Below are 24,080 nucleotides of genomic sequence, written 5' to 3' on the forward strand. Positions count from 1 at the left end.
ATAATATTGCAAAAAACAATTGCAACAGACTCAAATGTATCAAAATCTTACGTAGCTGAGAAATTATTTAAATATTACGTAGCTGCAAATTATTTAAATATTAACAAAATTGCAAAAATTGCAATTGCAATGCAAAACAGACTCAAAGATCAAAATCTTGAGGGTTGTAAATTATTCGAATATTAATAATATTGTTGCAAATTACTTAAATATTAACAAAATTACAATATTGCAAAAATTGTAATTGCAATGCAAAACAGATTCAAAAGTATCAAAATCTTACATAATTAACTCTTGAATAAGAATTGCAAATTATTCGAATATTAATAATATTGCAGAAAACAATTGCAACAGACTCAAAATCTTACATAGCTACAAATTATTTAAATATTAACAAAATTATAAAAATTGTAATTGCAATGCAAAACAAATTCAAAGTATCAAAATCAAATTACTTAAATATTAACAAAATTACAAAAATTGTAATTGCAACGCAAAACAGATTCAAAATCTTGGATAGCTGAAGGTTGCAAATTATTCGAATATTAACAATATTATTACAAATTACTTAAATATTAGCAAAATTGCAAAAATTGTAATTGCAAACGCAAAACAGATTGAAAGGTATCAAAATCTTGGGTAGCTGAGGGTTACAAATTATTCGAATATTAGCAATATTGTTGCAAATTACTTAAATATTAGCAAAAATTGTAATTGCAAATGCAAAACAGATTGAAAGGTATCAAAATCTTGGGTAGCAAGAGGGTTGCAAATTATTTAAACATTAACGAAATTATCATTCGAAGCGGCGACCCACCACCGGCTAAAATCTTAATCCTCGTAACGATGCAGGACGCATCGCGTGGTTACAGGAAAAGCGGGATCGGCATCCATGATCCTTGGTCCCGCGGTCCCTCGATTACGCGATCACATCACATGATATGATTACGCGGCCTGCAATTAATTAACGAGCTCTCCGTGAAACGCGTGCCGGTTATTCAATTATGACGATGTCGAGCAACCGAAATTTCCACCACCGAAACGTGACGGCTCCCTCGACAATTCCCCAACCTGATGCTCGTCGCAAACCAGGATCATAATTCAAAGCATCCGGAACATCCTGGCCTGGGCAAATATTTTTTCGTCTTCCGACGAAATACGAACGAAAAAAATTTATCTCCAGATTTTCCTCCTCTCGTTCGTTGCCTGCATAATCAATCGGTAATCTCTATAGAGATTTTCGAGAATCCATTTGTGATCGGAGGGGAAGGGATCGAAAGCACGGGAAAATATTCGGCTATGTCGGAGATAGGTAAATTAGGAATTCGAGGAAAGATCGAGGAGAATGTGGAGCTTTATTTCGGAAATTTCTTGGAGATCTTGGAAAGAGAATTCAAAAGGAAATTGATATGATCTGGAATATGGTTATCGTTCTATACTCATTTCGATCTTGAAATATATATGTACCAGAAATTTTGATTAATATTTTCGATATAATATATAGAGAGAATCGTTTGGAATTTTTCCTTCATATATATATTTCCTTTTTATATATATATATATATATATATATATATATATATATATATAAAAGAAAATAAAATTATTTATAAAAAGAGATCGTATACACAAATACTTTTAAAAAAATATTTACACGCTTACTCCATTTTAATCCCTTTCATCCTATTTTATTCTAACAAGTTCAAAATGAATTTTGAAGAAGAAGAAAAAGAAAAAAGGAACGAGCCAAAACATTCCTCGCAGCGGAGAATTTTTTTTAATCCACCAATTTGTCCCTAAATTTCCCTTCAGCGATAATGCGAAAAGTTCGAAATTAACCGAGGCTTGAAAAATTAGCCCAAGCTGTTACAAACGGTTCGCGCGGGGGAAGCTGCGAGGGGACGAGTTTTCCCCATGATAGAAAATTCATTGTTAAAGGAGGACGTTAATTCGTTTTTATCTACCCTTCTGGCGGAAGTCCCTGGCGTGTTCTGCCTCTTTCACTCGGATAATTAACCCTCCCCCTTCCCCGTGTCCAACTCGTCCACCAACTCGTCCACAAACGGATTAAACACGTGAAAAATTTGCCGGTGGAAAAAAAAAAGAGAAAAGGAAAAACCGCCAACGGCGGTTAATCTCGTCGAGTCGCGAAACTATCCGCGCGCGTTTATTAACGCCTGGTGCTGCACACGATTCCTCCAATCTAATCTTATCTCGCTTATCCTTTGACCGTGCAACATCTTTTCACGATTATGCGATTAATTTTGTACAACTGTTATTGTTCCACTCCATCCTTTGCGTGTGGAATAATAATTTGGCCAATCGTAGAAGCGAGATAATTATTAAGAAGAAAAGGAGCTGAGATTTCGGAGTACTTGAAAGTTGAAATTATTTCATCAGAAAGGTGATATAATTTGTTTAATTAAAACGATTATTAAAAACCTAGTGTTGTAAGTTAATGGTTCATGATTATGTTTCACTTGATACAAAGATTGAAAAAGAAATTTTGCTGATCCCTCGATTTCTATGTAATTGAATTACAATTATTGATTGAATATTATATTAAATGTTAAAATAATTCGAAAATGAAAATCAAGAAGATTATTCGCATAATTAAAAGTCCAAGTTTATTCCAAGATCGCCAAAAAGCACATTTAAACGACGATTATTTTTAGAAACGACTGAAATTTCTAATTAATACGATCGGCCATTATTATGTATCGTAAATTTTCCACAATTTTCGAACGTTTCAGCTCAAGTTTTTTCCCATCAATTATTGGTCGTTGTAAATTTGCCAACACGACGGGCGATACACAACGGGTTGTAATTAATATTTGTCTCGTTGTCGACCAATATCGATAACCTGTATCGCGTACGCGTTTCACATTGACCCACCGTCACAGAAATGAATGTTCGTTGTGGTATTTTCGAAAATGTGCCATAAAGTTGTCGATGTATCGCTGCCCTTCACATCCTCGCTCGATCATTGAACGATCGAAACATTTTCCTCTTATTTGAATTATGGAAATCCAGTTGTGTCTTGTTTCTCGAAAATTTTACACTTCGAGTAGTTTATTACGAAAAAAAAAAAAATTCTTTCAAATATTTAATCCGTTCCGTTGGAAAAATCAGAGCAAAAATGTTATCTGTATCGATTATAGTCGGACTCATCGTGTCGCGATATTTGCACGCCTCGAAATTTTTATACCATTAATCACGGGGCGAAAAAGAGGCTCGTTTAAACGATGGATGGGCCAGCAAATTCGCAGATCGAATTTTACGATACGCGGTTAAACACGTGGTGAAATATTCCATGGTGGATGATTCGTTCGCGTCGATCATTAAATTAAGCTTCGTACTTATAGTTATTTCCCAAGAGTGCTACTCATTACCAACGTGTTCACTTCCTAATATATTCAGGTGTATCGTTAGTATCTCGTGTTTGATCGGTCTTATTTAAAAAAAAGAGAGAGAGAGAGAGAGAGAGAGAAAAGAAAAAAATTAAATTAAAATTTGCACAACACGTATGAATGATACGCGTTTGAAGAAGGGAATAATTTATTCCCCTTCGTTTATCGTCGCGGAAAACTTCGTACTTGTCAGTTGGAATTACGTGTTAATTTTTAATCGCGTTGCTCGAATTATCCACAGACGAATTACGCTTAGTAAATTACACGAGACTGAAAAGTATGATCTTTGTAGCGCGAATTTAATTCCATTTTCCAAAGATTAAATTATTCCTGTTTTCACACTGTTGGTTATTATATATATGTATATATGTAATATACGAAAGGAAAATTCATACTCCAGTTCATTATAATAAAGCTGAATATTTGACGATATGATTCAATTGAAACGTATTTTTTTCGAAATACACAAGTTCGTTAATATATTCGGAAACATATTCGATTGGATTGTTTTATCAAGTTTCGTAATGAAAATTGTTTTAACAATTGTTCGTTGTGTTAAATTTCTTTCTCGCTAAAAAAAAAAAAGAATATCCCCAGTGATATTTAATTCTGTTATAAATTCTGAACTAATTTTAACTATTCCAAGCGAAACTTTACGATTAGAAGTGATTAAAAAAAACTTTCCATGATATCCTTCCAATTAAAAGAATCAATATCTACTTTCTTTTGTAAATTTTAACTATTCTAAAAAATTCTACGATTGTTTAAACAAAATTAAAAAAAAAGAAAAAGCATCGAATATTTTGCCAAAAGTGGAAAAATATATTCTATAAAAGTACTTACATTTGAGTTTCCTTTCGGACAATCAGAGCGTCCATCAGAGCGAAAACTGTGCGCGTTCCTCCGCTTTGCCGCGTCCCATCCGCTTCGAGTAATCCGCGAAATCTCGATGAAAAAAAAAAAGAAAAAAAGGGAAAAAAGGAAACAACGAACGTTAAATGCGTTTAAACGATTCGATCTCTATAAGGCTTCATCGACTGTGCCGAGATTTCGTTATCGTTTCGTTTCCCTCTCGTATTTTCGCTCGCCATTTTCCCCGTTTTCCCCACCTCTTCTACTCTCATTTTATATTTCTTCTTTGTTCCCCCTTGTGCTGTGTGTACACACGTGATGTGTACACGTGGATAATGAATTTCCCTTTTTCTCGTTTCCACTGACTCCAAGCATGCAAGAAATTTTCTTCTTTCTATTCAAAAATTTCCCACTTCTTTCGTTAACCGATAATCTCTACGAATTTCCAAAAAAAAGAAACAAAAAAATTTGCAAAAAAAAAGAAGAAGAAAGAATCTCTTTTTAACAGACGCGAGAAAGAACGAAATTCAACGAATTAACCGAGAAAAAATTTTTACAATCTCATTTATTACGTAAATTTAACAAACACGTTCACACCTTCAAGTTTTATTGAAATAATCGCACAAATATATCGAATACTCGAGTATACTTTTCGATTTGATACGTTCTCGATGATCGAGAAAAAATTTCAAAAGAGAAAAAAACTAGAAACGAGTGAGAGAGAGAGAAAGAGAGAAGAATGGGCGAGAAATAGTAAAGGGATGGGAAGGGGAGGGTGAAGAGAGAGAGAGAGAGGAAAGGGAAGGTAGGAGGGATGCGTGGGTATTACGCGTCGGTTCCGCGAGCAACATATTTTCCAACCCGATACGCTTTTCTCCCCCTCACCCTTTTTCTCAAACGCGCGCGCCACCCCTCCCCGCCCGCCGCCGGTCTCCCTTTCTCCCGCGGCCTCCAACCTCCTCTGCCTGCCTGCCTCCGCAAATAGTCGCCACAAAGCGATTCCCCGTTGCTCCTCGTGCGTTCCGCGCGATTATCAACCCGCTCGTTTCGTCCCGCGCCTCGCTTATCGCGACACGTGCTTCCGCCGCCCGCCTCGTGGAAAAAACGTGGGGGAGGAGGGCCACGCACAGTCGCTTTTCGACACTTTTTCGCGTCGGTTCGCGTGGCAAAGGATAAGGAACGAGTTCGCCAAGAGACACTCTTTTTTCGATTACTTCTTCTTTTTTTTTTTTTTTTGTAAGGGAAAGAAGAAGGGGAGGGATTTCGTTCTCTTTTCGAGGGATGGATGAATCGTGGGGAAGTGAGGAAGTGTGGAAGTGAGGGAGAGGGTGCGAGAAGGGTGTGATAGCTTCTAGAGAGAGGAGGAAAAATTGGAAGTTGAGGTAACGAAGACGTTTGGGTGGAAGGTTTAATAAAGGTGGTGAAATTTTGCGTGCAAAGGGTTGTTGAATTGGTTCGTTGAGAGAATTCAGGTGTAACGATGAGATTAAGAGGATTCGTTTTCTTTTTTTTTTTTTTGTGAAAATTGAAGCAGTGGTTGGAAAGATATTGTGAAGATTTTGAGGTGAAGTTTAATTGTGGCGCGTTTGGAAAGTTTGAGAGATGAGTGTGGGAATTGGAGAGATGCGAAGAAGAAGAGGGTTTGAAGAGGTTGATCGAAAGTGGAGCTTTTTTCGTGGAGATCGAAGATCAAAGTAGTGAGAAAAGTTTGGTTTGGGAAGATATTTAGTAAGTGAAGGATTCAAATTTTAATTGTGGTATGTTTAGGAATTTAAGATGTTGATCGGATGGGAATTCTTATTGTTAGGGGTGAAGAGATTGATTGGAAATTGAAGATTGATGTGTCGATTAAGATAATGGAAAAGTTTGACGCTGAAGATTTAGGATTGAAAATATAATTGCGATAGGAAGAAGAGCGATGATTGTGATTGAGTTGAATCGAAGGAGGTGTGATATAATTAAATTGAATCAATAATTGGAACTTTTTATGTGGTATTATTTGTTGATTCCACGAGAGAATAAAAGTTTATATTTTTATGTATAATGGGGCTATTTTTATTAAAAGTGATATCGATCACAAGAATCGTGATTGATCGGAGTTGGAAAAGTATAGTAATTAACGATCGGCTTTGTGAATTAGCTTTCGTTTGAAGATGAAGTTATTACCATTTCTAATTATAATAGGATTTTTCTTATCGCGTAAAAGTTACATATGACCATAATTTTTCATTCTTTGTTTGAAGAAGTAGAAACTAACAAAGTTAAAAGTCGAAATAAGTCGGAGTAAAAGAATAGATCGTAAAATTTTAATGAAGTTTAATCTTAATAAGTTGCGTAGAATTATAATCAAAATTGAATTTAATTATGATTTATCTGTTTGTACTTTTATCTCTTTTATATGTATATATACATATGATCTTCTGGTTATAATGATGGAAATTTCTAAAATCTGAGAATCTCGACATATAATAAAGTTTTTTTTATTAAATGATAATTATTAAATAACGTAGCATATCTCGAAATTAATTTTTGAAAATAACATCTTCGTGTTTTTTTATTATATATACATATTTTTTTTAATAATTCAGAAAATTTTAAATTAAAATATTTTTCGTCAGAAGATAATCTTTTTTTATGCAAAGAAAGTTTATCTCATTCCTGTATAATATTTTCATTACTATTAGAATTATTTAATGTTAAGAATATAAATTATTACAAGAAAGTTTCTACTACGTTAACTTTTAACAATCAATTTTTTCCACGAGGTTATTGTTCTATTTCCACGATGAGAAAACAGATATTAGAGCGCGATAGAAAAGTTATTAACATTATCTTTCAGCCAGATATATTGATCGCGCCAGTCTTCGTGTAGAATTAATGATCTTCGAGTAATTCACGAACCTCTGTCTAAATTTAACTTGAAAATCAATCGTAAAACTTCATCATCAAGATCCTCGAGATCGTATCATGTCCAAAAAAACACTCAAACTTCTTTCAATTCTTTTATAATTGATAATAACTCTCGATCGATCCTTAAGATTATGTCAAAATTTAATAAAAAACTATTAACATCTAAAAATTCCCAAAAATACTTCTTTCAATTCTTTTATAATTGATAACATTTCTCGATCGATCCTTAAGATTATGTCAAAATTTAATAAAAAATTATTAACATCTAAAAATTCCCAAAAATACTTAAATATTGTTTATTCTAATCTCAATTAATCTAAATTTCTAAAAATACTTTTTTCATCGCCATAACCGATAATCTTTCAATCGATCAAAAAATCAACTTACAAATTTCATCAATTCTTATAATCACAATTTAAAAAAATTATTATTCCAATCTCCATTACCTTGCAGTTATCCCTTCATCGATCCTAAAAATCATATTAAAAAAAATTTCCAAACTCAAACATCCTCCAATACTTCCATTACAACTTGTGTCAATCATCACCAATAATATCCACCGCAATATCCCTTTCATTGGTTGGTTTCAATTCAATCCTCCTCTCGATAAACCGTAAATCCGCGTCTCGAATTTGCCTGTTCTCTCCAAACAAGACAAGAAGAGAACGCGTCTCGAAACATTGTCACGACCCTAATAAGCGGCATCCTTTGATTTATCGCTGGATCGAGGGCGAGCCTCGAGGCAAGAAATCGCGATTTGAAATTCCAAGTTGCACGGTCTAACGCGCTCTCGTTGATCTCCCCCTCGATCCACCGCTTGACAGCAAGGATGATTTACAACCGTGGCCGGCCACGTACGAATCGTCCTCCATCGTGTTTCGCGCACGAGAGAAATCGCGATTCGCTCGAAGAATTCAGCGGTGCCAGTCGAACTGGGGAACTGGTTGGAGATCGCGACTCGATTTCCGGGGTTTATTTGGAAACGTGACTCGATTCGAAACTGGAAATTTGTAATTTATTAATTGATCAGGTCGGTCGGATTTGCGATAAGATCAAGTACAACATTACAGAATTAATAGACACGTTTCGATCGGGTATCCGTGGATCCGTGTCGGATAGAAGAAATTTATGAAGTTGTTGTGAACCAAGGTGGTTGATTCAAAACTGTTTTGACGACGAGATTAGGGCTTTCGATTAGGTAATTAAATTAAATTATTAGCTCGCGCTTGAGTGGAGGGATGAAGATTTTTGTAGCTAGTTTAGTTCAGTTCGATTTTAATAATATGATTATTTTGATAGCATTGAAAGGGATTGGATAGATTAGATTAGATTGTTGATTTATAAAATGTATGCTTTGACCACGGGAAAATTGTTGGTTTAAAATTAAATTTTTAAATATTCGCGTCGAAAGAAGGGATATTTTCTTGTGACGATCAACTTAATATCATAAAGATTGCAAGAGAAAATTACACTTGAGAGGGTGAGTTCCTATCAATTTTCATATAAAAAAACTAGCTAACCCAAGGAAAATTGTAGATGTAATAATTATCTACACTTTTATTTATACGATATCGATTCAAAAAAAATGGAGAATTTTCTAAAATTCTGTAAACAAGTTTTAACGAGTTCATAAGAACGAAAAGACGTCGGACTGTCTTTTCCCTTCGCACAACAGGGCAAAGCTGTCACTAATGCGGCGTAAATGTAATCAAAACGGTTTCCACCCCTAAGCAGGGGGGCTGTTTGCGTCATTAATGTCAAGCCTCGACCGCTCCGTGCATAAGCGTTGCCCGATATATTCTACGACTTATAATTAATCGACATCTTCCACCCCTTGTTACATAATAATTCACGCACGGCTCGTCTTATCGAGTTGAACGTTTTAAAAATAGCGGCGCGAATTTTTAGGGCGTACAAATACGCTCGTGGAAATAAATAGACGGGTGTGTTAATGACCCATGGCCAACTGATCAATCGCTTGGGAATTATTACTAAAAAAGTATTATTATCGTGAGAAATTTTGCCTAAATAATCGAAAATTATTAATTCTTAAATTATTTATACTTATTTTTATTCTGCCGATATTCAATCTTATTAAGTGATAGATTATTAAATAATACATAATTGACGGAAAAATTCTGAAAGAATAAATAGTTCAAAAAGTTTTGAAATTAAAAATTAATTTTCTGTATTTATTTAAGTATCAATCTACCATTGTATTATATCCTTTTTTTCCAATTTTTTAAAAAATTTTTTTTTTTTTCAAATCGAATTCGCATTCAAAAATACGTATCTTTCGAAACATCGCGTCCCTTCAATTCTTTCCGAATTCTTAGCGCTCTGAAACGCGTAACAGACAAAAGACAATTTTCACAAGCGAAAAAGAGTTCTAAGCGCCAAAAGTTCTCTCCCTCTTTAACCATCACATGTGACTTTTACGTCTCACCAGTGCACAAAAAGCAGTAATGGATCGTAAACGGGATTGAAAATGAAATCTACCCACAGCCCGTTTCCCCTCCCCCACGTACGCCTTCCTCCAGAGATCGCCCGCTCCGTTAATTACGATCCTTTGTAGTTCGGTCCCAGCGTTTTCACGAATGTTTACCCATGTGTCCACATTCGGTTCATCGTTATTCCTATCTCCAACGACTGTTCCAACGATATAATTGCTCGAAATCCGGAGTGTGAAATGGTGGTGATGTCGCACAGGGCTCGAAATAAAATTCTGCGCCATCTTCCAGTGGAAGATTTTGTTGGACGAAATTTCAAAAGAAAGTAATAAAAGAAAATTCGATTAACAACTTTATTAATATAGAAATTCTCGTCTCCATTAAAAGCAAATTGGATTATTTATACCTTATTCGTTATTATCAAAATAAATTAGAAGATGATCCTCCTCGAGGAAAATATCTTATATTTCCCATAATCAAACTTCTCGTCTTAATTACAAAGAAAATCGCCACTGTAATAATCAACGATTATTAATTTCTTTACAATTAATGATACTTTACTCGTAAAATCATAATCAGCCATAGTTATTTACTCATAATAACAACAGTTGCAACAACTATAATCGTAATCATAATCTCAATCACTCAGGCTTTAATAACCAGGCTTAATAACAACCCTATATAATCCTGTTATACATCGCAGGAAAATTTTTACAATTTTTATCCACTGATTATATTTGCATTTTCTTCTTCCGTTCCGAAAATCGTATCCAAGCTTTTTAAAAGCTGAATCGAACTCCGTGAAATTCACATTCGATTCCATTCGAAAAAAGGGGGGATTGGGATTGCTCGTCCTCGTTAATTCTTGCGTTAACTCCTATCCGTGCGAGTGAACACGAGAGGAAAAAAAAAAAAAAAAGAAATTACGCAATAGTGACACACACGTGAGCGTGCGTGAAAGAGCGGCACAGAAATACCTACGAAGAAACGGCGGCGCAATATGGAAAAGGAAGTCGCTATCAGGAGGCAGAGTGATAATCGTGCAACGATAAAGAGCGACCCGGCTCAAATTTATTGAGGCTCGACGCCTCGCCGATAAACTTGCTTTTATCTGGGGAAGAGAAAAAGTGGTTGCGTTAGTTCGCGAGGATACTAATCACTGATTACCGTGCTACACTCCAATAGTCGACTGATTGTGAGTAATATCGCGCTCTGCTTCCAATCTTTCGCCCTTACAATTTAAGCATTTTCTTTTTTTTTTTTTTTTTCCTTTTATAGAAATTCTTACACTATTCTTTGCGTTACATTCGTTTTGAAAAATTGGATTATTGGAAATTATTTTGCTATTTAGAATTTTGATCTTGTAGATATAATTTTTCTTTCTTTCTTTTTTTATGTGTATTATGGTGTATTGGAATCAAATTCTTATATTGAAAAATAAAGTTCGAAGAAGATCGTGTAATTATTTCTTTTTGTCTATTTGAAAACGAATTCTTTACGTATTATCCGACGAATAAATTATTTAAATATACGGATGACAATTACAAATCACACGTATATGAATGAGCAATGATCTTCCAGAATTTCCTATTTATCAATATTTAAATTTCGTCCAATCTACGATTTGCGATGAACGGGATATTCATTAATATTAAAATTTTGCAATACACAATTTTGCAATAGGAATATTGTCGTCGTGAATCGGGCGGTGATTCACTAGATTCGCAGATAGGAGGAAAAAAAGTCGTATTTCCTGGAACTTTTTTATTATTCACGACGGAATTAAATTTGTATCGCGACATTCGTAGAAATTTGCCAGTCGCAAATCGTTAAACAGAACGAAGTCAATAGCGCGACTATATCATCGAAGCCATTATCGTTGAATTCCTTTCCAAGATCTTGCTAGAACGATCAACAATCGCGAAGAGTTTTATCCTTGTCCATCGACAACTGTCGATCGATCATCCCTCGTCCCTTCGATCTCAAACTCCTTCTCAACTTGTACTCTCAACTTGTATCCCAACTCTATATATATATACATTTACACGTGACATATAAACGATTAATAAATAATAAATAATCGAGAATGCTCGTTTCAATAGAATTCCGTTGGAAAAACGGAGGAAAAAACATGAAAATGCTAAATTTACGATCCTCCGCCGTGAAACCGTGCAAGTTATTTTATTATTCTCTCTTCTATTGGCTTTGTGTCAAAAAGTTGAAATGAAAAATAAAAAAAGAAGAAGAAGAAGAAAATAGTCGAGATTATTTTACGTTATCGAACTTGATACCACACTTCCACCGTGTACTCTCCTTTTTTAATACAGGAATAAAAATTGCCGCTACGAGTAGTCGTTTCATAAAAATCGACAATTTAAAAAAAAATAATCAAGAATGAAAATTTACGAACATTTCTTCCGATAAGTTGGATTAAAATCATCCCTGTAAGAAAAAAAAGCACGATTCATAAACCTTCAACATCGACAATTTAGAAAAAAATAATCAAGAATGAAAATTTACGAACATTTCTTCTGATAAGTTGGATTAAAATCATTCCTTCCTATAAGAAAAAAACAAATCTCTTCTTCCATCTCGGCTGAAAGAAAAGAAGTTTCCACTTCCGTTTTATCCCTTCTTCCAGGAGACACGCTTGAAACCACGGTGTCCGAACACCGTCATCTTTCACTTAAATCATCCTTTATCGCGCGATTCCTTAACGATGCCTCTGAAGAAAAAAATGACTTGAAGAGAGAAAGAGAGAAAAAGAAACGCCGCGATTTAAAATGTTGAGAGAGAAGGACGAAAAACGCGACGCGATTCGAGATCGTGGGTCCCGTGACGATAAGAAACGAACGATTGCTCGGGAATACTTTACGTGACGGTGATACGTGTGTGTAATTGGTCGTAAAAGCAAGCGAGCGCAACCTCGCCTCCATGGAATAACGCCTGCTTTACACGACTCGAATACCTTGTGTTCCGTTCATTTCGCGGGAAAACAAGCGAGGGGAGAGAGAGAGAGAGAGTGAGAGAGTGAGAGAGGGAGGGAGGAAGAGGGAGGAGTGGGAGAGAAAGAGAGAGGGGGGAGGGACAAAGAGGATAGAGAATAATTGTTCGACTTCCGATAGCATTGTGCCGAGCTACGCGTTTCGCGCGCGCGCGCGCGCTTTCGTACGTTTTTGCTCGTTTTTCATCCTTTCGTTTGTTCCAGTACCCGTAATGAAACCGTTCAATTCTCTAATTAGCCGAATACCTCGTGATTCCATCCGCGAGTCTGTAGAAAGTTTGAACCGAGGAGGGAAGGGGTTTTAATTGGAAACTTCTGATTCCGGGCCTTGGCCGACGTGTGTTTTGTAACAACTGAAAACAACGCGTTGTCGAGTGGGATCGAAATATATATCCCATATATGTATGTATATATGGGAAATATATTGGGAAAATTTTGTAGAAATTTGCGTGTAAATTTAAATGGGAATGATCGAAAATTTTGAAATTTTGAATCTGAATTGGTTCAGGGTTGAAAGTTTAATAAAAATTCGTAGATTTTGGAAGAAATTTCTCCATATTTTTTTAAATTACGAATAAATTCTCATGCTTGTTATGGTTGTTTTTAAATTAATATAATAATTATCACGTATTAATTAATACACGCATATTACATTCGATATAAAAGATTCAAAAGTTAGAAACGTAGAACGTCCATATTAAAAATTATAAATATTCATATTCGCTTTTTTTTATTTTGCAAGAACGTCACACTAATCTTGACCGCAATTCTATCTAATATAAAATATATTCATATCCCTGGTAGCGACTAGTTCAAGATTGAGAAATATATTGCTTACTCGAAAAGTATTTAAAAATATTCGAAAAGGAACAAAGATTTTTATTTTTAAAGATTAGAGGATTAGGAAAAAAAATGTAAAAATGTTCGTGACCATGAATTCCTCTCCGATATCAATGAATAATGGTCTCGAACGTGTTATTATACAAAAGTGAGTATATATATGTATATATATATATATATATATATAGGAGGATTATCATTAGTCGTGCCACGTAATTTGTTATTTCGAGGTCTCGACGACGCGACGCCGGCCGAGCAGTTAAACAAATTATTGTAGCCGACTTGCACAGTAACACAAGCGGCCACGAGCTTTTATTATCCTTACATGTGCGTCACGTTTGAACAAGTGTTACGTTTGGACGATGTGGCCATTTATGTGGCGAACGCCAGGGATCCCTGAACGCCCGTAAAAAACCGTAAAAAAGGAATTCCATTTTTGGATCCTCGTCTCATTTCCGCTGAAATTGTGTACAAGTGTAAAAATGAAAAGAATATTTTTCAATTCGATTCATTTCCTTCATGCTGGTATAATTTCTTTTCTTTTTTTTTTTTTTGGAAAACAAAATTTGAAATGGGACGTGAAACAAATGTGATGATCGTCAGAGGGGATCCACTTTTTATTCTTCTTTTTTTTTTTTTTTTTTTTTTTCATTTCGAGCTAAATTACTTAGGGAAGACCGATCGAGGTCGATCGAACATTAGCAATTTTAAATAGAAAGAGAATCGCTTTTGATGGAGGGTTCACGAAATTCAGGTTAAGAGACCGCATTCCAATATCTCGCTTATTGGAGGACAAAGGTCAATCGAAGGTTCTTGCGTCGCGTGGCCGTCAAACTGAAAGCAAATTTGTCTAAAATATTCCTTCAAATTCATGATTAATCACTTTCTATCTCTAATCCACAAAGAAAAACGTAAACTTTATTCTTTTAAACCAATTTTCTCAAACTCAAACTTCGAAATGAGAAAAATGATCGATAAATCTTGCTTCTTCTTAATTTCCTGCCTTGAATAAGCCTCTCTCGAATAATTTTCATTCCATGAATTTTAATCGAAATCGTTTAGCTCTCTAAATTAAATTATACACTCGTGGTTAATTAATGTTCGCGCATCTTAATCGACAATTATATAAATATTTTCACCGTGTGGATCACACAGTGCGGGGAGCCTCGATTAAATCGCAATCGGTTTTTCAGCGCAATTTCTTCATCGCGATCCCAGGTAACAGGTAGCCAATTACTTTCCACTTTGGGCTCAACTCTGGAAGCCCGTCCGATACGTGAATTACCTGGCGATTTTCTCTTTCCTATGTGCGCGCTCTCCGCGCCGTGGCTTCGTTATCGTCGATTTCGTTACGCAATTAGGCTGCACGGCCTATTGTGCGCGTTGCCACCAGCGGATCGCGATACCAACCGTCGATTCCAACATCACACCGCACACCGAGGAAAACTCTGCGTCGATTTTAATGCAAATTTATTTTAATTGAAGAGACAGAGAGAAGGAGAGATTACTTTTGATTCAACGTTTGTCTTTTTATCTTGCGTCATATCGTTCGAGGATTTAATGCGAATTTATCGCGAATCCTCTTTTCTCACCAAAGACACGGTGTTCGAAAAATATCGTTATTCTCGATTTCGGATCGAATACGAAGGTAAAACGATTTTGATGAAATGATATAGGGATCTTGATCTCGATAATTATAGCCATAAATATCTCTAATTTCAATTAATTTATTTAATCATTGGAGAACAAATTATGTTGGGTTTCAACTGTTGAAAAATATATACGATTCGATATATTACAAAATATGTAATTCCATATCTCGCGTTAAAAACAAAATCAGTGAATGAAACATTTGGATCCTTTCTGTTTCCTCGGCCCAGCATCGAAATGGCGATCGATTCGCGTTGCGGAAGGTCCTGTTAATTGACAATTGCCGATCGAGAGTTTTAAAAAAAAAAAAAAAAAACACCTCGCTGAATCTCGTCAGCCTTAAACGAGTTTTTCCCCGTTTTCTGTCCGTTCGTTTCGCGAGCAACGACTTTGCTTCCTTTCTCACGGTTCGCCGCCGTTCAAATCAAAGTGAAACACACTTGGCGCACACTTCTTCAAATTAGCCATACGTGTCTCGCGCTAATCGAAAATTGAAACGAATTGTCATCTTGATTTTCTTGGTTTCAATCAAGCTGGTTAATTGTAAAATGTAAACGTAATAAAAATATATATATCATTATAAAACTCAAAGAAGGAACGAAGAAGAATGTAAAACAATTCCGTCACTCACTTTATCTACTTAGAAAATTTTTAAATGGGGAGAGAAGAAAGGACTCCCCTTTTTCCTACTATTAATTAGAAAATTAATTAGAAAATTTTGAAAAGAGAGATCGAGCAGGATAATTAACAGAAAGGGCGAAATAAAAAGAAAATTTTATTCCTTCCATTTCCCGAATAATTCGACGTCGCTTCAGCTTCCCAAATTCCCGAAAAAGCAAAGCTAACTAACCCTATAATCTACCCGATCACCTCCGCTATCCTCGTTATTTTATAACACCCCACACTCGATCGAGCAAAATTTAAAGGCTCGATGAAAAAAAAAGAGAAAGAAAAAAAAGAAAAATCTGTCAATAACCCATCGATAATTCAATCCACCTCTCACGGAGGCGAAATCCGGCAACAGCTCGTTCGTTACGTACGCTTCTCTATCATCAAATCCGCGCTCCGTTTAGCCTCCCCTCTGGCCATGGATGTTGCCGCGAGGGAAAGAGAACAACTCGTAGAAATTGTGACGTTGAACTCGTTCGATGCTCGATGTATTAATGTATTCCATAAATTAACGGGGAGAGGAAAGTTTCGATTAGGGATTGCTTATATCGCGCCACGTGTTTTCGTGTTTCATTTCACGTCAGTGTAGAACAACGGTTCAACAAGCTACTTATGGATCTCTCTCTCTCTCTCTCTCCCTTCGTTTCGTTTCGCGTCGAATTAGCATAATGTAACGGAATGCCTGAATATTCAACGACTCGCCGCCTTGGCGAAATTTCGCGACACGGTACATGAAACTTCGATCGTGAAAACAAACCTTATTCCGATCTGTTTGATCTACGGATGACTTATGACTTCGTGTCGTGTTTATATATCCCGTGTCTCAAATGCGTTTTATGTATTTCTTGTGTTCGCTCTTTTTATCTTATATTCTTTTCGCAACTTTTCGAATGGAAAGCTTTGAGAGATTTTCGAAAATTTTTTTATCAACAGCGTAACTTTGGAACGAGGTGTCTGAAGATAAGAAGTTTGGATTTTTAGGAAAAAATAATAGGTTTTCCTTTGTGATCCTGATGCCTCCCGTTCCCGCTAAAAAGTTATGGGATAAAAAGTTTTGAAAGGTTTCAAAAATTGATTAACAATGTGGTAACTTTTTTAAGGAGATTATTTAGGAATTTTTGGAAAATTCAATTTTCTTTTGTCTTCTCGTTATTCGTAGCTTTGGATAAAAATTTTAGACGATTCTCGAAAATTGTAATATGTAATATTTAAGGAGGATTTTTATTAGATACATTAAAAATCCGATTATGAATTTTCTTTTCGCGATCCACTTTCTAATCATAACTTTGAAAACTGTGAGAAGTTTCAAAAATTAATTGACTTTGAAGAAGAGGACATTTTGATAAAAATATTGGATTCAAAAGAAAATATTGGTAATTTTTTAAATATCTTTTAAAAATTGTTATTTTAACCATCACCATTTTTACATAGTGTTACGGATAATTTGATTCGATTTTTAATCTCAATTCAAGTCTCAATTTAAATCTCGTTTAACTTTCATTTGCATAAAGCATTATTTATACTTCCTATTTATTTTCGTCAATTATTGTTCCCATTGTTCTCAGTGATAGTGAATCCAATTTATTCATATAATAAGCGTATCATTTTTCATTCTTTATTACCCGATAACTTATCACGATTATTGCACTAGATTTAAACATTTTGATAACATTTACGTAACGAATTATTTATAAAGTTAATTCAAAATGCAGAAGACTAAAATTCATTCGAAATCATATATATATATTAATTTAATTTACCCTTTAATTTCCGATCAAAATTATATTTACAACAATTACCCGTATCTGTAATTACAACAAATGAAAATGATCCGCTATAATCCAAATCAGATGACATTCGATACACAAGTGAGTACAAATTTCGAGGAGAAACCGAGAACCGAGATTATTAAAAATCCTTCCAAAAGTACTTTTTCAATCTTGTTTAAATCAAAAAAAATTCAAAAGTAAGTATTCATCAAAGCGATAAAAAACGCCTCTCGGAGCATTTTTACGGTCGCGCGATCTCGCGTCGAGCGACCGATTAAAACGAGGAATTCGCGGAATTTAATCGCTCGATATTGACCGGCAAACGGCCACGTTATCGTCGAAAATATGTATGCCGCGAACCGCTACTGTTCCACGGTAAGAGATAATCTCGACAAGTTAAAGAGCAGAAAACGAATCGGGTGAAACGAGCGCGAGGAGAGGCGGAATCGCAAAAAAGTATCGAACCAGTCCTCGCGGACCGACTCCAAACGTGGCGATCGAAACCAACCTAATGGACGTATTTAATAATGATTTATAGCGACGATTATGTCATTCGATTCGCCGATTCAATATCCCCAAGTGGTATTCGTAGTGACTTAATTGAGATATATATATATATATGTACACGTTTCTCCCATTGATTCGTTTGAATTTCTAATTAAAGATATTTATTTATCTATTTATTTATTTATATAATGTTTGATGAGGGCTAAAGGCGTGCGTTCATGTAGAGAAATTTTTAAAGAAAATTTAAAATTATTCCCCATTCGTGAAAGAGTTGTTTTTGATATTATTTATATCAAGTTGATTTTCTTGCAGTTAATTTTCAGATGTATCAACTTTATGATACTAATATATTTGAGACTGAAACTTTTGGAAAATTAAGACAATATGATAAATTAATATTTCATTTCGCAAATTGTGAGAATGGAAATTTCACGAATAATAATTCTCAACGCACATTGAGAAGAATATTCTAAAAAACAATTAAGATAAAAATAAGATGGGAATATATCGTAATCGAAATTGAATATTCTACGTAGTGATTGCACTTGAAGGTGGAAATCGACGAGAAATCTAAACGATCGGTAATTTCATTTGCATGCGATGAAGGATTGTTTCTTTTTTTTTTTTTCTTCTTCTTCTTCTTCTTCTTCCTTTTTTTTTTTTTGTTCGTATAGAATTGAAATGCGATTTTAATAGCTTTGGTTAACGATAACCTGCAATTCTGTTATGGTTCATAAATTATAAAATTCTTCTCGTGGAATATACATTTTGCAATAATTTCGCGTGAATATTCATGAAGTTTCGTTTCAAATGTGCATACAACAATTTAAATATTTTGAGATGAAGAAGGATTTTTGTATTGGAAAAAATAATTTGTTGTTTAATGTTTCGTTTAACAAGAGGAGAAGATAAATAGGAATTTTCTTATTCGAGTGTAATAGTTTAATTACAATGTATTTGTACACTGAAGAATAATTTTTTTTTATTCCAATTTGCATCTCTCGCTGATGTTGATGTTGTTCGAATGAGCGGACGTACGTGGAAATTTATGCCACGCATAAATCTGAGTTTGAGTTTTAATGTTTAAAACAATTTCGAATTATAAAGTAAAAATAAAAGCGCCGTAAATTCATCTACGTATGAGATATAAAATTATTTTTAATTTAAAATTCCATTTTTTATGCTTCTTCCATTCCACATATATATATATTTAAATTTATTCAATCAAATAGATTATTTATCAAACGTAATAATTGTAAAATTTATTCTTTGTAAAACGTAATAATTGTAAAAACTTCATTCTTTGTCAATTTCATGAACTATCAAAGAGAATTTCCACATTTTTTAAATATATTCCCTTCGATTTTATCGAAAAATTCAACTGTTTATCGATGCGATCCAAGCCATGTCGACGTTTCATTCGAGTTCTGCAGAATGGAACCGCTTAGCTTCCATTTTCCATGGAAACAAACACGGCGAACGATCAACCTTTCAATTTCATATCACAGAACAGAAACCTTCAAAGTGAAAAATAAAATGCACTGGTGGAAAAACGTTATGTTTTCAATCGTTAAAACCATTAAAAATAATAATAATAATAAAAGTTTAATAAATCGAATTTAATTAAAACTCTGCCGAAATGCTCAAATTTTTATATCATTGAATATTTTAATAATCCAAAACATGAAACGGCAACAGAGAAGATTATAATATATATATATAATATTATTAATCGAAACAAGTGAAAAATTTGAAAAACAATTCTCGACGAATTCGTTTCAATCCGTGTTTTCAATAGGAAATGATTACTTTATATTCCCTTCCCTCTTTTTGACGATCGAATATTTGCATTTCGACGTCAAACAAATTACAAAGATACATGAAACGTCGAATTTATTATACAAAGTTTCCACGTTATCATCGTCACGTATTATTTAAAGAGAAAATCAACGGAAAAGCAACGGCGCGTTTTACAGAGAACGGGCGTTGACGATCATATCCATTCAAACGGGTCAATTATTATATTCCACGGTTGTAAACATTTTGTATTAATAAAACGAGTATCATTGGACGGGAGGAAGGAAATATCGACTTTGATAAAGGATAATAACATCCCTTTGATTGAGGTTGGATCGGGCGGGAAATTTGCATAGAATTGGTATTATTGAAACGAGGGAGGAACGAGTTAAGAAAGTGAAGATCGGTTGGATACGGAACGATTAAGAACAATTCAATTCTCTTTGCAAATTAATTTTCGAATAAATTGATATATGAAATATTCATATCGGTTTGTACGATGAATGAGCGAAACGATTGAAATAAAAAGAGACATAAAACATATTTGCACCGTAAAAATGGCTGAAGGAAAAAAGGTTTACGAGTAATATCTGAAAAATAATAATAATAAAAAATTGAATTTTACGATTTTGTAAATGCCATTTTATCGTTTCGAAGGAGTGGAGGCATATATTTCGTCGAACAAAGAGGATAGCGTTGATTTTATATGGAGAATGTTTATATATTTACGAATTGGACTAATCTCGAAATGTCACAGACATCGAAAAGTTGATGGATTGTTTGATAATTGAAAGATGAGCGTGTGGATTGAATACATCTCTAGATTCAATTTGATCAAAATCATTGAACGGAATTCTCACAATTAAAAGCATGAAATTATTATTCTACTTATTCTAATTATTCTACTTTAATCATTGAGATCGTATTAATATTTCAACTTTTGTTACAATATTTTCTCAGTTCTAAAAACCGAATTTTATACTACCGTGAGAATTTCTCGTTTTTCATAATTTAATGAATGAATTTATGAAGAGAAAAAAAGAATAATGACGATCTATTTTAAAATTAAAAATTAACTAATATGTATATGTATACATTATTCACATGTAAAATATTCAAAAAATATTTTGAGATAAAATTTTAAAATATATATCGGACAGAGCTCGATCAAAAATTCGACGTATATATGATATAAATGAATTTTTCGAGATTCATGAGAGAGGTCCATTTCCGGTCGAACGGTACGACGACGAAGCAACAATATGGAGGAATTATTTACGTCACGTAGAGGCGAGACAATCCCGAATTTTTCACTAGAATCGGCATGTATTTTATCGTGCAAAAGCAGTGTGTCACTGCGAATTCTTCGTGTCGGCCATATTTATTCCTTGATTAATATTCATCCAACGATCCTCCTATTTTTCCCCTTTTTCTACGACCACCTACTTTTGCACTTCTCTTTTCAATTCGACTCGTTTCAACCGTACCCTGTTATAACTTTCATGCTTTTTTCTTCTCCTCTCTTCTTAATCACTTATTCCCGTTTATTCCCAGTGACAATATAAATTGAGATTATTGTTAAAAAAATCTTTGATTCTAAATAACGTAATCGAAACCTCTCTACAAGATTAATAAAATAATCTTCTAAAAATCGTATCCATAATTTTTAAATCTTATTCGATCGTTTTCTTATAATGAATTTATTCATTATTAATTTGCAATTTATATTTCTCTAAATTACTCCAATTAATTTGTTTCGAAACTATGGAATATTTTCTTAGAAAAACTCGAATTCTTTTCGAATTGAAGAGTTAATAAAAAATAAGGACAATTATTAAAAAAAAGTGTACCGTTTACTCGGGAAAAAATTAATCGTTCTTGATTTCTCGTCGCACGCTTTCTCCCGAGTTTAAAAGAGTTTGGCTAAATGTGTCTATACAGGCAAGAGCATAAAAGAGCCTCTGGAGAACGAATTGAACGATGTGCCGGCGTACAATGGAAACACGCACGCCAGCCGGAGAAAATTTAATCAAACACCGTTCCCAATGCACAATACGCAATGGAAAAGGAGCATAAAGAAAAAAAGATGGCGGTAACCGGGGAGAAGCGAGGACAATGTTTTCTTTCATTAATTTCGCTGCCTTTCTGTACGGGCAGAATACGGCAGAGGAGATGAAAAATTCATTTAGTCATAAATATCGATAAAGAAAAAAAAAAAAAATAATAATAATAATAATAATAATCAGAGTAAAGTACTTATTATTTCTACAACGACTATCAATCATTTATACCGAATTCTTCCCACGATGCGAAATATTAATATTTTCTGTTCCGTTTATTGTAATTTATTGGAATCGTATCATTCAATTTAAATTAAATTTATTTAATTTTAAAATCTTTTTCTTTTTCTCTGATTTTTTTTAATTATACATTTGTATAAATGCAAAGAACGTTTTTTTTAGTAATAAAAATTTTAATAAGAGAGAATGACGCATCGCGTTGTAAAAATATTATATGATAATTATTATTAATATAATATTTAAATGTAATTGTGACATTCTCATAGATACCAATGGCAAAGTAACGCTATTTCCTCCTTAAGTGCCTTGCAGCGCCATCTAATAGAGCACGAAGTAACTAAGTTTATTTTCCATTCTCTATCTCTTATTATCAAATACAACCGAATTACATTAGAAATAAACGATCAAATATGCAAAATTACTACAAAAATATACGATAAAAAATTATTTTCTTATTCAAGCCTTGCTTTATAATAAACACAAAGAAGGATTAATCTCGTAGCTGCGTTAGCGTAATGGCTAACGCGGCAGACTTTGTTCAAGTCTCTCTTCTCATTTACACGAACGGTCGTAGGTTCGAATCTTGGAGAACCTCGTTAGAATTTTTATATTGAACAAAGTATGTTATGCAATTGAAATTCGCATTCATAGTGCATATTCGTATATTTATTTCTCCCTGAGGTTCATACGGTGATGAGTTTAAACAGTTTACACCCGAGTCTGGTTTCGATCGAACCTCAATTTTCTGGGGATCTCGTTCCAGATTATGAAAGAGTAAACGTTTGTAGAGTCATAGTTACGCTGAGTATGAACTTCTTTTTTTTATGCACCTAATTCCTTCTAACCGTTTTACCGTTTTTACTTGATTTCCATTTTAATTTGCAAATAATTAATACCACACGAATGGTAATACAATCGGATCGAAATCACGGAACATTTTCCGTTTCCGATCCTAAAAAAAAATTTAGAAAAGAAATAATTATTGAATTCGTAATTAGTATTCAATTTGAATTATTCAATTTGCACGATATATTAACGAAAAGGAAAGAGAAGAAAAAGAAAAAAAAAAGTCGTATATACATATAATTCTTTTCCATCACGCCATACAATAGTTAGCTTATCAAATCGTTGCGGATGAATATGTAATTATCCTTCAATAGAATTCACTAAATATACGCTCCAAGAGAATTTTAAATTTTACGACAGCAATAGTGTCGATGCAATAGTAACTGTATATTGCTTGTTTTAATGCACACTTCTCACACACCATGTTGTACACCGGATACGATGCGACTCTAAAATTCAAAACTCATTACAGAGTAGGAAAGGGAATGGTTACACACAATCCCGGAAATAGGTCGGTCCGCGGTCAGCTGGCAATCACCACGTTAATTACCATGTTAATTAGTGAACAGATCGAAACCGTTCTGTCAGTCAACGCCTCTTCGCTGATCTTTGCAGACATTGATCCCTTCCCCCTTTCAAATTATTCAAGAGAAACGCGCTAGACAGCAGGTTTTCACCACGCGCGTCGTAAATGACCAATAGAATTTTAAAACGGCGCGAATAATTTTCGTAATGGCTGCAGCTCGAGCACGCGTATTATCTCGTGCAATAATTAAATAATTACATTTTTGAAGGAGGAATATTTTGGGAAGACCAATGAATTGATATTCATGTTTCTTTCTTTTTCTTTTTTTTTTTTTTCTTTTAAATAATAAATTGAAACGAAGCTAAGATATTTCTGAAGAATGGAGAATGATGTTTTAAAGATTGCTGGAAACCTTATGGAGCATTGAATCAATCGTGGGAAAAGTTTAAGCAGTTCACAGCTGAATCTTCTCTACAGGGAAAGTTTTGTTTGTGTTTGTGAGATGATATTATCCATTTGCTTAAAGATAATAAAACTTTCGTGTTAGTTT

General features: G+C 34.1%; 1 protein-coding gene and 1 non-coding gene across 11 annotated transcripts in view; both read left to right on the plus strand.

Moving 5' to 3' along the window:
• LOC408741 (ras-related protein Rab-37) overlaps nucleotides 1-24,080 on the plus strand; it is a 236,822-nt gene that overhangs the window by 197,353 nt on the left and 15,389 nt on the right. Inside the window, exon 1 of one of the 10 annotated variants that reach the window (XM_006563984.3) lies at nucleotides 5,309-5,990. The exons of 6 other annotated variants lie outside the window; for them this stretch is intronic. The gene's annotated coding sequence lies outside the window, so the exon portion shown is untranslated. Of the gene's footprint in view, nucleotides 1-5,308; nucleotides 5,991-7,571; nucleotides 8,653-10,653; nucleotides 10,818-24,080 lie in introns of those variants that run through there. 3 more of the 10 variants (XM_016911225.2, XM_016911224.2, XM_016911223.2) reach the window with 3 other exon arrangements.
• Mir3720 (microRNA 3720) lies at nucleotides 22,835-22,974 on the plus strand. Its single transcript, NR_039458.1, has one exon. It is a non-coding gene; the product is annotated as a microRNA 3720 (primary transcript).

The sequence above is a fragment of the Apis mellifera genome, linkage group LG3 (genome assembly GCF_003254395.2).
Source record: "Apis mellifera strain DH4 linkage group LG3, Amel_HAv3.1, whole genome shotgun sequence".
In the NCBI taxonomy this organism is placed as follows: Eukaryota; Metazoa; Arthropoda; class Insecta; order Hymenoptera; family Apidae; genus Apis; species Apis mellifera.